Source organism: Mytilus galloprovincialis, chromosome 11 (genome assembly GCF_965363235.1).
Source record: "Mytilus galloprovincialis chromosome 11, xbMytGall1.hap1.1, whole genome shotgun sequence".
Lineage (NCBI taxonomy): Eukaryota > Metazoa > Mollusca > Bivalvia > Mytilida > Mytilidae > Mytilus > Mytilus galloprovincialis.
In genome coordinates, this window is record NC_134848.1 from 62307342 (window position 1) to 62321506 (window position 14165).

Below are 14165 nucleotides of genomic sequence, written 5' to 3' on the forward strand. Positions count from 1 at the left end.
GAATTACTACGTGTCTTCAAATGGTCACTAGAACTTAGAATAAACGCAATGTAATACTAAATAAATTTTCTCTTACTGTATTGTTCGTTCAATCAAATATGTCGCGTTCGTTGTGCGGTTTTAAATAATCACTGTACAGTTCGTTGACAAAAATCGTCACAAATCACTTTCTTGTCAAGGTATTCGAGATGGTTTTGGCGACCCTTTTTGTGTATTTTATTGTAATACTTATCTGTTAACTTAGTGAAAGTAGTTTAACTTAAAATATCTGTCATCCAAAGCCAAAATTGCAATATTTAACCAGCGTGACATCTGAAAGGAATGCTTCTATTGAAATTTTGGACTTTCAACGTTACTCCAGATGAAATCAACAGTTAATAAATATATTCCAGTAGAAGTAGAAATAAAGTTTCAAAAAGTATAGTACAGTCAATAAAACTTTAATGACATACTTTTCACAATTCAAGACTCATTCAAATGCCGATGTTGGTCCAAATTCGCCTAGACGAAAGCAGGCATAAGAACTCGTTGAACGTAATTTGCCGAATGCCATAGATGGCATTCCAACTGCTTTAATTTTTTTATTTTTTATATATAAAATCTTTGTAGATGTGATGTGTTGGCCAGTGAGACAACTTTCCACCAAAGTTTAAATGAAGTGGGTGTATAAAGCAATTATTATAGTCCAATGTACAACATTTAAGAATGAGGAAAACCTATACCATAAAGTCGGCTAAAAAAGGCTCCGATATAAAAAAAAAAATAAAACAATAAAACTAACGGTAATATTTTTATAACTTATGAATTATGTATTAAAGAAGAAGAAAAAATGACAGATCTATATAACCAATGTACTACAGGCTCCTGACGTTGGACTGTTGCGGCGGGATTAAACACGTGAGCACCCAACCCTCTCCTTAACCTAGGACATGGTGTAACAGCACGCCATGATAAAACAAAACCTGTACAGTTGCAATTGGCTCAACTCAAACTGTCGGTACAAGGCAGAAAAACCATATACAATATCGACAAAGGAGTAATTTTAGTAACTGATAGCTTCAAAACGAATAACAACTAAGAGGTAAATCATGTATCTAAAGTATTAATCAGTATATATCCAACGCTGTTAGGTAAAGACGTAATAAAACGCATGGACTTGTTCAATGCCAAATATACACAGTATCGAGAGGATGTACGGTATTATGAGTTCTCATAAGTGTGCATATATTGTAATAATGTTAAGTGATTAACCGGTACAGCATAACTTTCTATATTGTTGCCAATTTTTTTTTATTCATGAAAGAATTTGGTAAAGGATGACTGGGTAATATACTATTAGATATGGTCACTTTGGGTTTTTTTTCGACCGGCAGTAAAACCTGACCGAAGTTGGCCACCCGTTTAGTTGTGTGGGATGTAACAGTACGCAGACACGTCCAGTCCGAATGGGAATATAAGATCCAATGTCTTGTGTAAAGAGAGTACTACGCTAACTACAATGTACGAACCCCTGCAAAAACTTTATGAGAGGTCCATGAATGACCTGTTGAAACCAACCACCTAACCGTACATTAAATGTTGTATGATAAAAACTTTCAAAAATGCTATCAAATTAGAAATCGGACGTGTGTATCTGTATGCTCAGCCATATTTGCATCTGTCGAGTTATTGTATTTTCCTACCTTTGATAACTATTCCTACCAATTTACACTTTCGAATACATAAGGATTTTTTTACATGTACAAATTTCCTCCAAGAGTGTTTCGACAATATAACGGATATTATGGGTTGCTGTCTGCATGTTATGGTGGAAAATTATTATTTTCATACATGCATATTGGTTATAATCATACCAAAGCATAATTTAATACATGCAAAATTCATTGACAAACGCAATATTGTGTCAACGAAGCGTACAGTAAAAAAAGGTGTAACGACAACGAAGCGTACACAATATGAAAATAAAGACATTTTAAAACGTGTATTTTTTTTTGTTTCTAGATGCAACATAAACAAACGATCTTTATAAGTTTGTTAATTTATACTATGAAATTTTCAAAAATATATGTTTTAAAAACTATGAGGTACGAGAAACATTAAGTTTTGAATATTTAAAAATACCAAGCACTTTTTATCATTGATATCGTCGTGCGTTTTTTGATATTTGTATATAAAAATGTCACACATTTGAAAAACCCTTTAGTAACTAATGAGTATTATGGCAAAGAATATATTGGAGCAAAATATCCGAAGAATAGATATTGGATTTTCTTTAAAAGTATTAATTCCTTACTGTCTGAACTCAGTGTTACACCGTGTGTTCGATTCGAACGCGTCAACGTCCGGTTTCATCTGTATCGGGGTTATAGAGGGTGATATTGGTAATTACAAAATGTAAATCTATATATATGCATCAATACAATTATTAAAACGGGGAAAATATATAATATATAAAAATCATAATATCTATAAACAAATACTCACATTTATAGTGCTTATAGAATTTAAGTTTGACTAACCGAAAAAAACACGTATTTATTGATGTAGTTCAAACCATTAATATATATTTCCGTCGTCAATTTTCATTTTATCTATCGCAGTTTTGTTCTTGAAATCTCGAATCGGTCGAAGACAAGCATAGGTTACATTATTAAGGTGGTTCATGAAAATTATGACAAAACATGCACTTTTCCCTTTGCCTAAATGTATAAAATTATATAAACTTGTTCCACACACTTTATTAGAAATAATTCTCGGAATTATAAGTTTTACCAAAGCTAACTATAATCACCGAGGAGCTTAACAACAGAACGTGATTAAAAGTTAATCTGATTTTTAAAAAAGTTATCTCCTTGTAGTTTTATGTTCCTCCTTCGAGCAAAATAAACCCTACGGTTCCTAAGTAAGCTAACCTTTATCTATTAAAAAATGTTTAGTTGCTGCTACAGCTGCGAGATAAGCATCGTCGTGTAGATGGTAGTGGGGTGACAGTCTCTCTAGTGTTGTGTCTTTATTAATTCCACACTTCGCTGGCAAGCGTCGACTTGTATCAGTTGGTCCACCATGACTACATTTTCCTGTCTTGGAACCCCGTGATCCTTAAAAACAATTCAAAGCAAACACTGGTTTAATTGAACATAGTTATATATGCGTATGTTGGTTAAGTAAAATATAATACAATAAACATATAAACAATGCATACCCTTATTGACTATTCTTCATATTAACATTGTAAATACTTTAAAGATTGAAAATTCATTCTGCGATAGGTTAGATATGGTCATATTTATAAATCAACTGTTTATAAAACTTTGAATTTTTTATATACTTAGGCTTTTCTGCCTCAGGAATAAGTTACCTAAGCTATATTTTGCAAAACTTTTATGATTTTTTATTCCTCAACGCTTTGTACATTATTTGGTTTTGTAACTTTTTTATTCGAGCGTCAGTGATGAGTTTTTCGTAGACCAAACGCGTGTATTTTAGAGATACAGAAACATCGGTGAACAATACAATACTCAATGAAGACACAAGCAAGACAGTCACATATTTCATCAACACATAAAAATCAATACGAAATAGCAGTAGACACGTTCAAATAACGGTATTTACCTATGTTTCCCCCCTCAGCTTCGGTAGAGCAACTTAGTCAGGTTAAAACTGTTTACTGTGCCTTACATTTATAACTGTGGTAAATACACAGTAAATACACAAGAATTTACGAATTAATTCCACATACTGCCCAAAACTATGTTATGTAAAGTTACTTACTTGGGGGTTTAACATTCCCTCGACCATGGTGATATCCACTTGTCAGTTTGTTTTGTACTAACATGTTATCTTTACAGTCTTTACTACAACAAATAAAAATAAACAAGAATGTGTTCATAGTACACGGATGCCCCACTCGCAGTATCACGGACGGACGAACGGACGTTCAGACCAGAAAACATAATGCCTCTCTACTATCGTAGGTGCGGCATAATAAAATGATCAGATAAGAGGCAAGTTTCGAATTAAATTTAGTTATTTGATCAACTGAACTTGTTTTATTCGAACGTCTCTAGTGAGTTATTTGTATACAACTCGAGTCCGGCGTATACATTGTAATCTTAGTATCTTTGATGAGTTTACTCTCAGTATTTGACATTAAATGTTTTCGGAAATGGCATGTCTGTGCACGTAAAAGTAACCTTTTAACAACTCTTCAGGTCAACTAGCCATATTCAAACAAAATATATGCTTCTTAAACGCATATGATCTTAAGACCGCATGTCAGCCTTTTTTTTAGTCAAAATAAAAAAATGTCAACTTTATCAGATTTCAGATTCTTTATTTCTTAAAACATTCTGTGTTAACAAAAATGCTTCTTGAGAAAAAAAATGTGTTCGTGTATCGGCGTAAGTTTAAAAGGTTGCTTGATATATTAGATTAAATTGTTGCCAGGATCCAATCAACGCTGATAATTCGACACAGACAAAATGACATTAAAATGAGTAACAAAATATGTTACATGCATTTTCTACCTTATTTGATCTCAAGAAAAACTGAAATAAAACTGCCTTACAATGATTTCATTCGCAACATGGATTCGTAGCTTAATATTTTCACCTTATTGATATTTTCCGTCGTTCAATTTCGTAGATTACTTATTCGACATGTTCAATAAGTAACAGTTACACATTTTTGATTCATTGGTAACTGTTTGATATAAAATAGACTAATAAAATTTATCGCACTTTAAGACCGATGTTCACTTAATCAAGCAAACATAGTTGTACCATCTCAGAAGAATACAGTGTACGAAAAGAAAAGTTTTGTGGAGGAGAAGGTATGAAGAGTATATAAAAAGGCATGAATGTAGAAGATGAGGAGAAGGAAAGGGTGCTAGTATATACATTGTAAGGACGAAGGGGATGGACATATATATGGAGGAACAGACAGTATGATGAGGAGGATGAGAAAAATGTATACGGCAGAATAGAATACACATGTATGAAGAGAGGAGGTGAGTCAGGAGTAGGACAATATAAGAGGACAGAAATGTCTTAAACCAAATACATGAACATGTGTCATGTCTTAAGTCATAGTCCAGTCAAGCTAAGTTTGAACTTCAAACTAATTGCAACAGAAAATGTTTTAGTTCTAATCCATAGCATTAAGATTCAAATATACACAGGAAAAAGTCCCATAAAATTGAACTTGAGAAAACTCAAAATCAGCATTTATAATTTCTTATGGAAATTAACATTGGAAAGGGACATAACTCCGCAATAAATAGTCCTTTTTTGGTCAGACTTTGGTTGATTTTCTTAAAATTCATGTAAAATATGATACCTTGATGGGGTTATACGTTCGTATTTGACTGTATTAATTAATCTTCTGCTCATGAAATGTACAAAACCGAAGTGTTCGGGGTACTTTTTATTTTTTAGCACATTTTTCATTTATAAAAAATTTATGGCTTTGTGATCATTTTGAAAAAATAATATGAGTATGGTATTGTTTATATCTGTAAATTATATTTGTTCAGCATCTACCTAGTTTAAAGAAAATTTGAACCACAAAAAGAAGAATATATGCTTTATCAGTTTTATTCAATTTGTGATTCTTTACCTTGACATGCTGAAAAATGTAGTAAATGGTCAACTAATGAATTATGAAATCTAGGTGGAAGCTTGATAACAGATATGAAAACACCTTTAAAGTTGTTTGTTACACTAGAAAGACGACTAAAATATCAAGAATCAATACATTATGTTGAATAAAAGCGGTAAAGTTATAATTTTGTATCGATTTTTATTGATATTCTGCCTTTTTTGCAGAGTTATTTCCCATATCAATGCAAATCTCGATAGGAATTTTAAAATCATGATTTTATAGCTTTCCTCAAGTTAGATTTGTTGGTCTTTTTTTGTGTATATTTGGGATATAATGCAGAAGATTAAAACTTTACGATCTTCTGTTGCAATTACTCCAGGGTAATTTATGCTAGATTGACTGGACTATCATGCATCAAATTTTGGTTCAGAACGGGAGAAAGATATTTTTTTAGTTTCACAATACGACCTACCTGTGGAAAGTGTGCCAGTTGATATACAGAGGATATATTATAATCATAACCATATGAATAATGTGTGTGACAGATGCTTCGGCGAAAGACGAATTTGATTGTTTCATTTTATTTTCATGAACCTAAGTGAAATATATAACAATAACTGATGTGACCTTCATATGACATTTGGCATCTTGAATCTCAATATGCTTAATGGTCGGTCATATAACATGTATAAGAAGTTAAATCATATTTTGTCTTTAATATAACCCTTATTACATGTCTGTACATAAGTTGACGCCTTTAAGTTCTGAGACTTATTGATACAATAAATAAATTTACCCTATCCAACATATACATTCTTAAAATTTCGTATTTACCTAATTCCGTAATAATTTTCATTGAATGGATCATATTTAAAAGTATTACGACACAATGAATATAAATATAAAAGACCATCAAATTAGTATGTCAAAACAAACAAACGACAATAAAAGTGTCATCTCTTATCTATCTTTATATATCTCGCCTAATTAGGACTATAGTTTGTCGTGTGTGACTGTTCTATTGAACTTATTTTACTTTTCCATGTTTTGCAGTTCTTTTATCTAAAATTGAGAAAGGAAATGGTGAATGTGTCAAAGCGACAACATCCCGACCATAGAGCAGACAACAGCCGAGGGCCACCAATGGGTCTTCAATGTAGTGAAAAACTCCCGCACACGTAGGCGTCCTTCAGCTGGCCCCTTAAAAATATGTATACTAGTACAGTGATAATGGACGTCATACTAAACTCCGAATTATACACAAGAAACTAAAATTAAAAATCATACAAGACTAACAAAGACCAGAGGCTCCTGACTTGGGACAGGCGCAAAATTGCGGCGGGGTTAAACATGTTTAAGAGATCTCAACCCTCCCCTTTACCTCAAGCCAATGTAGAAAAGTAAACGCATAACAATACGCACATTAAAATTCAGTTCAAGAGAAGTCCGAGTCCGATGTCAGAAGATATAACAAAAGAAAATTAAAAAAAATGACAATAATACATAAATAACAACAGACTACTAGCAGTTAACTGACATGCCAGCTCCAGACCTCAATTAAACTGATTGAAAGATTATGTCTTCATTATATGAATATCAGGCACAATCTCTCCCGTCAGGGATTTAGTATCATACTATCATAAAATATTTGAGAAGAACATAACCCATGTCATGCCAAAAACTGGTTTTTTTTTTTAAATAAATGTGTTTAGTTTCGATGCAAAGACCCTATAAGTGAATCAATATTAAAGCCAAAATATGCAATCTTTAATGACCTGACAACAGTATCGTAACTAGATCCCTTCTTTATAAGTCTGTTTAAAGGTTTTATAAGCCTTTGAGGTGAATACTGACATTGTTGTGTTTTGTAAAGAATATTACCATAAAAGATTGGATGTGAAATACCTGAACGTATAAGATGTCTGCATGTTGAGTTATCTTTACGAATTATTCCCTTATACCGATGATAAAATTTAGTGAATGTTTTGACTAGTTTGTGATATCGAAAACCCTGGTGTAATAATTTTTCAGTAATACATAAATTTCTCTCACTAAAATCTGAAACGTTTTTACATACACGAGCGAATCGTTAAAGTTGAGATATATAAACACCATAAGATGGTGACAAGGGAACGTCACCATCTAAAAATGGATAATTAACGATAGGAAATGAAAAATCATCTCCTTTATCATATTTTTTTGTATTAAGCTTCCCGTTATAGATATCAAGATCGAGGAAAGGGCAGTGGTCATTGTTAGTATTAGCTTTGTTTAAAGTAAGTTCAACAGGATAAATTTCTTTAGTATACATACTGAAGTCGTCATTATTGAGAGCCAATGTATCATCCAAATATCAAAAAGTATTGTTACATTTTTGTATCAAAAATTGTTTCGATGGGTCTTTGCTAATTTAAGTCATAAATTGTACCTCATAACAATACAAGAACAGGTCCGCAGTAAGTTGTGCACAGTTAGTCCCCATTGGAATTCCAATAACTTGACGATATACGGATTCCCAAAGCGAACAAAAATGTTATCAAGTAAATATTCAAGCGAATATTTAGTATCAAAGCATGTCCAATTGACATAGTTCTTTTGTTTATTGCTACTAAAAAATGACCTAAAAGAGTTTGAACATATGTACTAGCATTCTGACTTTTTAAATGCCACGTTAATTAGGAATGTGAATTTTTTCATAATAAGAATGTGAGGCAAAGTGGTATATCTCTATTTTATCATATTATATAGTACACAGAATGGTACTTGAATTGTCCTTTATTGTATAAAAGTTATAATACTAGAATCCATTGTAAAGCAACATTCTGTACATGCTTACATCACACGACTCATTACCTCTGGGACGAACACAACCACCTAATACTACCACCAACTCATCATAGAACACCCTTTCAAAGAGACCTTTTAAAATTGTAATTGTACATACTACAGAATAGCCATCAATGTGAATGGGTTTTTATGACCCCATTTTGTACATTTTGCTTATGCGCAATACCAAATCCTAATTTCGTTGTATTGTGAAAAAGTATTCAAGATTTGTCTTTGCCTGTTTATTTTATAACAATTACTGAAGAGACATGTATTGTCGAAATGCGCATCTGGTGCAAGAAAATTAGTACCGTTAATTTTATTACACATTATCATGCTTTAAACTAACTAACATGATTATTTTAAAATACAGTGGGAAACATAGTTCAAAAGTTGGAGCAAAATATTAATGCAAGTTGTGAGGTTATGCTTACCCTATTGAGTAAATAATAAGAGATGAAGAAATCGAACAAAAACGATTGAAAATTAATGTTAATAAAACAGAATATAGCACCAGCGACTTTTTTCCAAGAGTATTTATAAGAAAAGTAAATAAATCTAAGATTCGAAATCTAGATGAAGCTTTGGACCATTTCAAGTGCCCGAAAATTCCGGTTTTGAATTTTGTCCAGTGTCCTCCTTTAAATTATTTAATAAAAGTAGAATTCAAGGTTATGACTACATAACCGCTCACATTGATAATAAAGAACTGCATCTTCATGCATACCACCAAAGATAATTGAATTTGAGGACACTTCAGGAAGAAATAAAAGTGTTACAAAACCTTCTTACGAAAAAAAGACATATGTGATATATAAATTTATTTTTAAATTTAAAACGATAGCTTCTGAGTTACTCACAGGTAAATTATGAACTTTTCGCAACAAAACTGTATGATTTCGTTAAATCAAAATTTTGTTTACCAACGAATTCCATTAGAAACCTAAGGTATACAATGTAATTAACAAATTTCAATACATCATTTATCTAGTTCGTTATATGATACAAGTAGTATGCTGCTTAGATGTCAACTTACTCAATGTTAGGTACGTCTTTACAAGTATCTTCCTCTGGATTGGCTATTGTCATTAATTGTTTTCCTTTAGTACCTTCAAAATTTTAATCAGATAAAATAATACATACAGAAGATGAATAGGCGATTGTTTTAGAAAGTAAAAGGAGTCAAACAGCAACCTCTGTGTGTTTGATACCTATATAATGATGTTTTCCTTTTTAATATGATTACGGATTACATAAAGTCCGGAATGTATTCATTTGTATAATCATTTATCATTGTAATTAGTGTAAATTTGATATCTTGTTTCTGAATAAACAGCAAATGAAACTTTCATCATGGAAGTATATATAAAACGTTTGTAACCATAATAAAAGACTCCATCAGAATTTTTGGCTTTGTTGTTTCATACGTCGTGCAATATATCATAATTTGCAATAAGTTACGTTGATCGTCTTGCTTTATAGATGACTTTCTCAAAAGGCAGAAGCCAGAACACTTCCATCCATGCTTTCTGGATTTTGATAACATAGATGATGGAATGGTTCAATTTAACTAAATGTTGCCATTAATTGTATATACATGTAAATCATATAAAAACTTGAAACCCAACATAAAAGTTATTTCAGGGGGCTCGATTTTTTTAAATATAGGATTTCGTAATTTTTTTTCTAAAAATGAACTTTATCGTTTACTTATAGAAATTAAAATAAAAAAATTGAGGTCCCCGTTCATTTAAACCCACAGTCTGCCTTCGAAGGAAGCATGCATTTTTGTTAAGGTACTTTTTTTCTGTTAAACTTATAGAAGAAATATGGGTAATATCGAAATAAAAAACAAACTAAATTACAAAAATTGACTTAATTTTACAATTGTTTTGCTTAAGTACAGCTTATTTGAAAATAATGATAAAAAATATAGGTCACCGATGATGTGAAAAAGAAATTTTAATTTTAATGCAAAAAATGGCATTTTTGCACCAAAGTAAGATAATTCGGAGCTTTTCCAAAGACAAAAACATTTTAAAAGTCACCTGGGACCAAATAGAATTGATTTTTTTTTGGGACGATTTTTCCACAATATCATAAAGTAACAAGTAATAGTGTTATAAATATATTTTATAATGAAAAAGATAAAGTTTAAAATGTTTCTGAAATTTTTGTACTCTCGAGCCTCCTTAAAATAAAAGATGGGTTCTTTAACTTTAAATCAATATCGAATTAAAAATTCGTATATGTAGGTCATTAATTTAAAAAAAAAACACTGTCACATGAATACCACAACTTTATTCTATATACCACGAACGAATAAAAACCCAAAACAATATCAGGAAAAAGTAGGTATCATATATGTCTCAACATATTGTTTACTCTATGTCTATATTAAAACCAAATTATGAAGTCCAAAAACATAGCAATCATTGCCTCGTCATCTTATATTATGTTATTTCATATTTAATAAAAACGACTTCGTTTCCATTTCGCAAAAGCTTTCTCAAATTCAACCATTAGATAAAACCACAATAAACTGCAATGCGTTCAATTCTGAGATTGAGGAAATGTTTAACTCACCAAAATCCAAATAAGGCTTCGGTCCATACATTTCAACCCAGTTTGTATTGCTATAAAATGATTGAATTGTATACAAACATTCACCAAGCTGTCTTCGTAGTTCGGTTAAGTCCTCTTTTCGTTCTAGTAATTTGCTTCTACAGGAAATTAAACTGCTATGTGCTGCAATTTTATATGGGTATAGGAAACAAATCAACGAATATCATTATGATAATATCATTTTGTTGGCAAAATATTTAAGATTCTTACATCATGTACATCGCTGTTTAAAATTTAAAAAAAAATTCAACTACTTAGGTAATCCAACTGTCACAACAGCACTGAATACATTTTGAGAATCTTTGTCATATAGTCATGATTTTTGTTTCTGTTTCCTTCATTTTTTTTTGTATTAACTAGTACAATGCAAAAATAAAAAGAATTGACAAAAATATCGAATTCTAAGGAAAATTCAAACAGAAACCCCCAATAAAATGGCAAAATCAAAAGCTCAAACATATGAAACGAATCGATTACAAGAAATGTTATTTGTACGACTACTCGTACCAAGCTTGATTTGATCTGCATTACAATGAACATAACCAAGATTTCTTTTGTTTTCCTGCGTATCTGCAACTGCAGTTCTGACGTGTCTAACTGTTTCAAACATCCGTGCCATTCCATTGTAATCTAAAATACAGAACCAGGTATAATCTTTAACAAAAAATAGTATAAGGTATTTTTTTTAAAACAAAACGGTAAACCTTTTTTTCTCCTAAAATAATATTTAAGATTTGAAAGAAAAAAAAGGAACCTTCATAAAATGTTAATCGCGTGAGCTCTGAAGATAGCCAATTTACATTGTCAAATATGAGCAAAGTCTCGGCGTCCTTAAAACTGATTTCTAAACCAATATAAACATCAAAAATATTGGTTTATACTGTTTTAAAATTGACACTAAATGAACACATGATCACTTCACAACAACTCATAGCACAAAACAAACAAATTTATTGATATAATTCAAAATATCATGGTTGTAGCTTATATATGTTATTATAAAAATATACTTTTTTTCTTTTTGTAATTCTTTATGGGTGAAAAGTGTTTCATGCGTATGCTATCTAGTGTGAAGAGCTTCTTTGCTTCATACATTCGGATTATGCTTGTACACCGCTATAATTTTACCAAACGAAGAATATATTTCTTAAATAGCAGAATAGTTATAATTTAATAAAGTACAAATACGAAATCGACTTTCCTTTACCAATAATCAATTTGTCAATTACCGATTTGATTCTGTTTTTCACACTTTTTAAGCATATTACTTCCCTTATTGAATTGTAGACGGGTTCTATACCGGACAAAATTGGTTTTCGCCAATGCAAAGCATGATCAATTGAAAGTGATGTATCGGCGGTTTAACTAATTTTCATGAAAAATAATGAAAAATAATTTCTGATGTCAAAAGTATTTAGCTTAACAACAAATTAATGTAATTAAAAGATTTGAAAAACTAAAAGGTTACGCACAGGTAAATTTGCTCTTTCTGTTCTCCATTGTAAAAATAAATCATAGTCCCTTATAAGGGAGACAACGAAAAAGGGATCTCTGTGTTATTTATTTAAAGGGTCAATTACGAGAACTGGCAAAAAGATTTTAAGGGTAATATCAAGATCTCCTGGAACAGAAATGGCAGTAATACAAACTTACCTGTACCAAAGAAGGCATTTAAAGCAAAACTTGGAGATGTCGCACTGGTATTTTTTGTCTCGTAAATGTACTCCGAAACTGCTTGTAGAATTCCAGTGTTGGTTATATCAAAATGAGTTTTCGTTTGCCAATGACCCGGAGGAGGGGTTCTTGGTAAGAATCCATGTACAAAATGAATGGTAAAAATAAAGATATAAATACTTGACTTCATTCTTGCATTTGCTGTTGTGAATGCGCTGAATTTTGAGTACTTTGACATTATATCGTTATGAGACCTCGTGACAAATTTAACCAAATAAAACATTACGTATTTATATACTGCGTTCACCCGATTATAAAACAATCAGGAAGAGTGTTTTCTACAAATAATAGTCGCCAGTAAATCATTGAAAATATAAGAGCAAAAATACGTACACTGCTTAACATAAAAAGTCACAAATCTTCATTTTCATGACCAAAATGTTTTAATAATCAACTCAAAATCTAATTTTTATGGTTATTTTTTTGTTTTTTGTAAAAACAGTTTTTGACATGACGAAAACTCTTGCATTTACGTCATTCAAAATGAGTTTATATGTTAAAGATTAATGCTTACAATATTTGATTGAGGAAAACTAAACGTGGGCTTCAATTTACATGATTTAGATCCTCGGATTAAATTTTAATTTGTAATGCCCATTTCCCGGATCTTCCTTTTGATTTTCATAACTTTATTTTTATTGTCCGGCGATTTAACTGTTTCCAAAAATTTCCACATTTTGTGTTGTTGTGAAGGACGCTTACATGTACCCGAGAAATTGTATTACTTGGTACTCGTACCGTGTAATTCATTTCGCAGGTAATTTTTTTTGTAAACAAATGTGTCAAAACAAGATTGCGATGCTATCTATCGGTGATTTATATCGAAAAACTTCTACTGGCGACGCAAATTCTACGGATCTCGGACCACCGGACCAGCACCAATGTCAACCCCTGAGTAAGAGGAACAGTACAAAGGAAAGAATAAAATACATATTTTTATGGAAAATCCAGAAATACAAAGCATCGTTAATACAAAAGAGCATGCTTTTGATTTTATAATTCATATTTCTAATCCACATTTGCATGAAAATATCACTTCATTTGAGAAAAAATACTTTGATTTAATATATCTGAGTATACTTCTGCTCAAATAAAAGCACCTTAATATATAAGTATTAAGAAAACTGTATATAATGCTACATAAATAAAAACTTGAAGTTTAAATATAAAAATATAGGTGTATGGTTGTAATTCTGCCATGTACAGCTCTTCATAAGAATCAGGCAGAGTGCCATATACATGTGATTTATAAGGGTTTCAGATTTTATCTATAAATGGCCTAGAAGAAGCAGTAACCACATACTGCTCAAAAATAAATTGGAGTGGGAAAATATCAGTGCTTGCCATGGTAAAGGACACTATATTTTTGGGTTAATAAG

The 14165-nt window shown here is 31.3% G+C and overlaps 1 long non-coding RNA gene across 1 annotated transcript; it reads right to left on the minus strand.

Moving 5' to 3' along the window:
* Nucleotides 1-9458: 9458 nt before the first annotated feature.
* LOC143051297 (uncharacterized) lies at nt 9459-11633 on the minus strand. The gene is made up of 3 exons (XR_012970691.1): nt 11560-11633; nt 11014-11175; nt 9459-9536 (listed from the first exon to the last, which is right to left on the minus strand). It is a non-coding gene; the product is annotated as an uncharacterized LOC143051297 (long non-coding RNA).
* Between the last annotated feature and the right edge of the window lie 2532 nt (nt 11634-14165).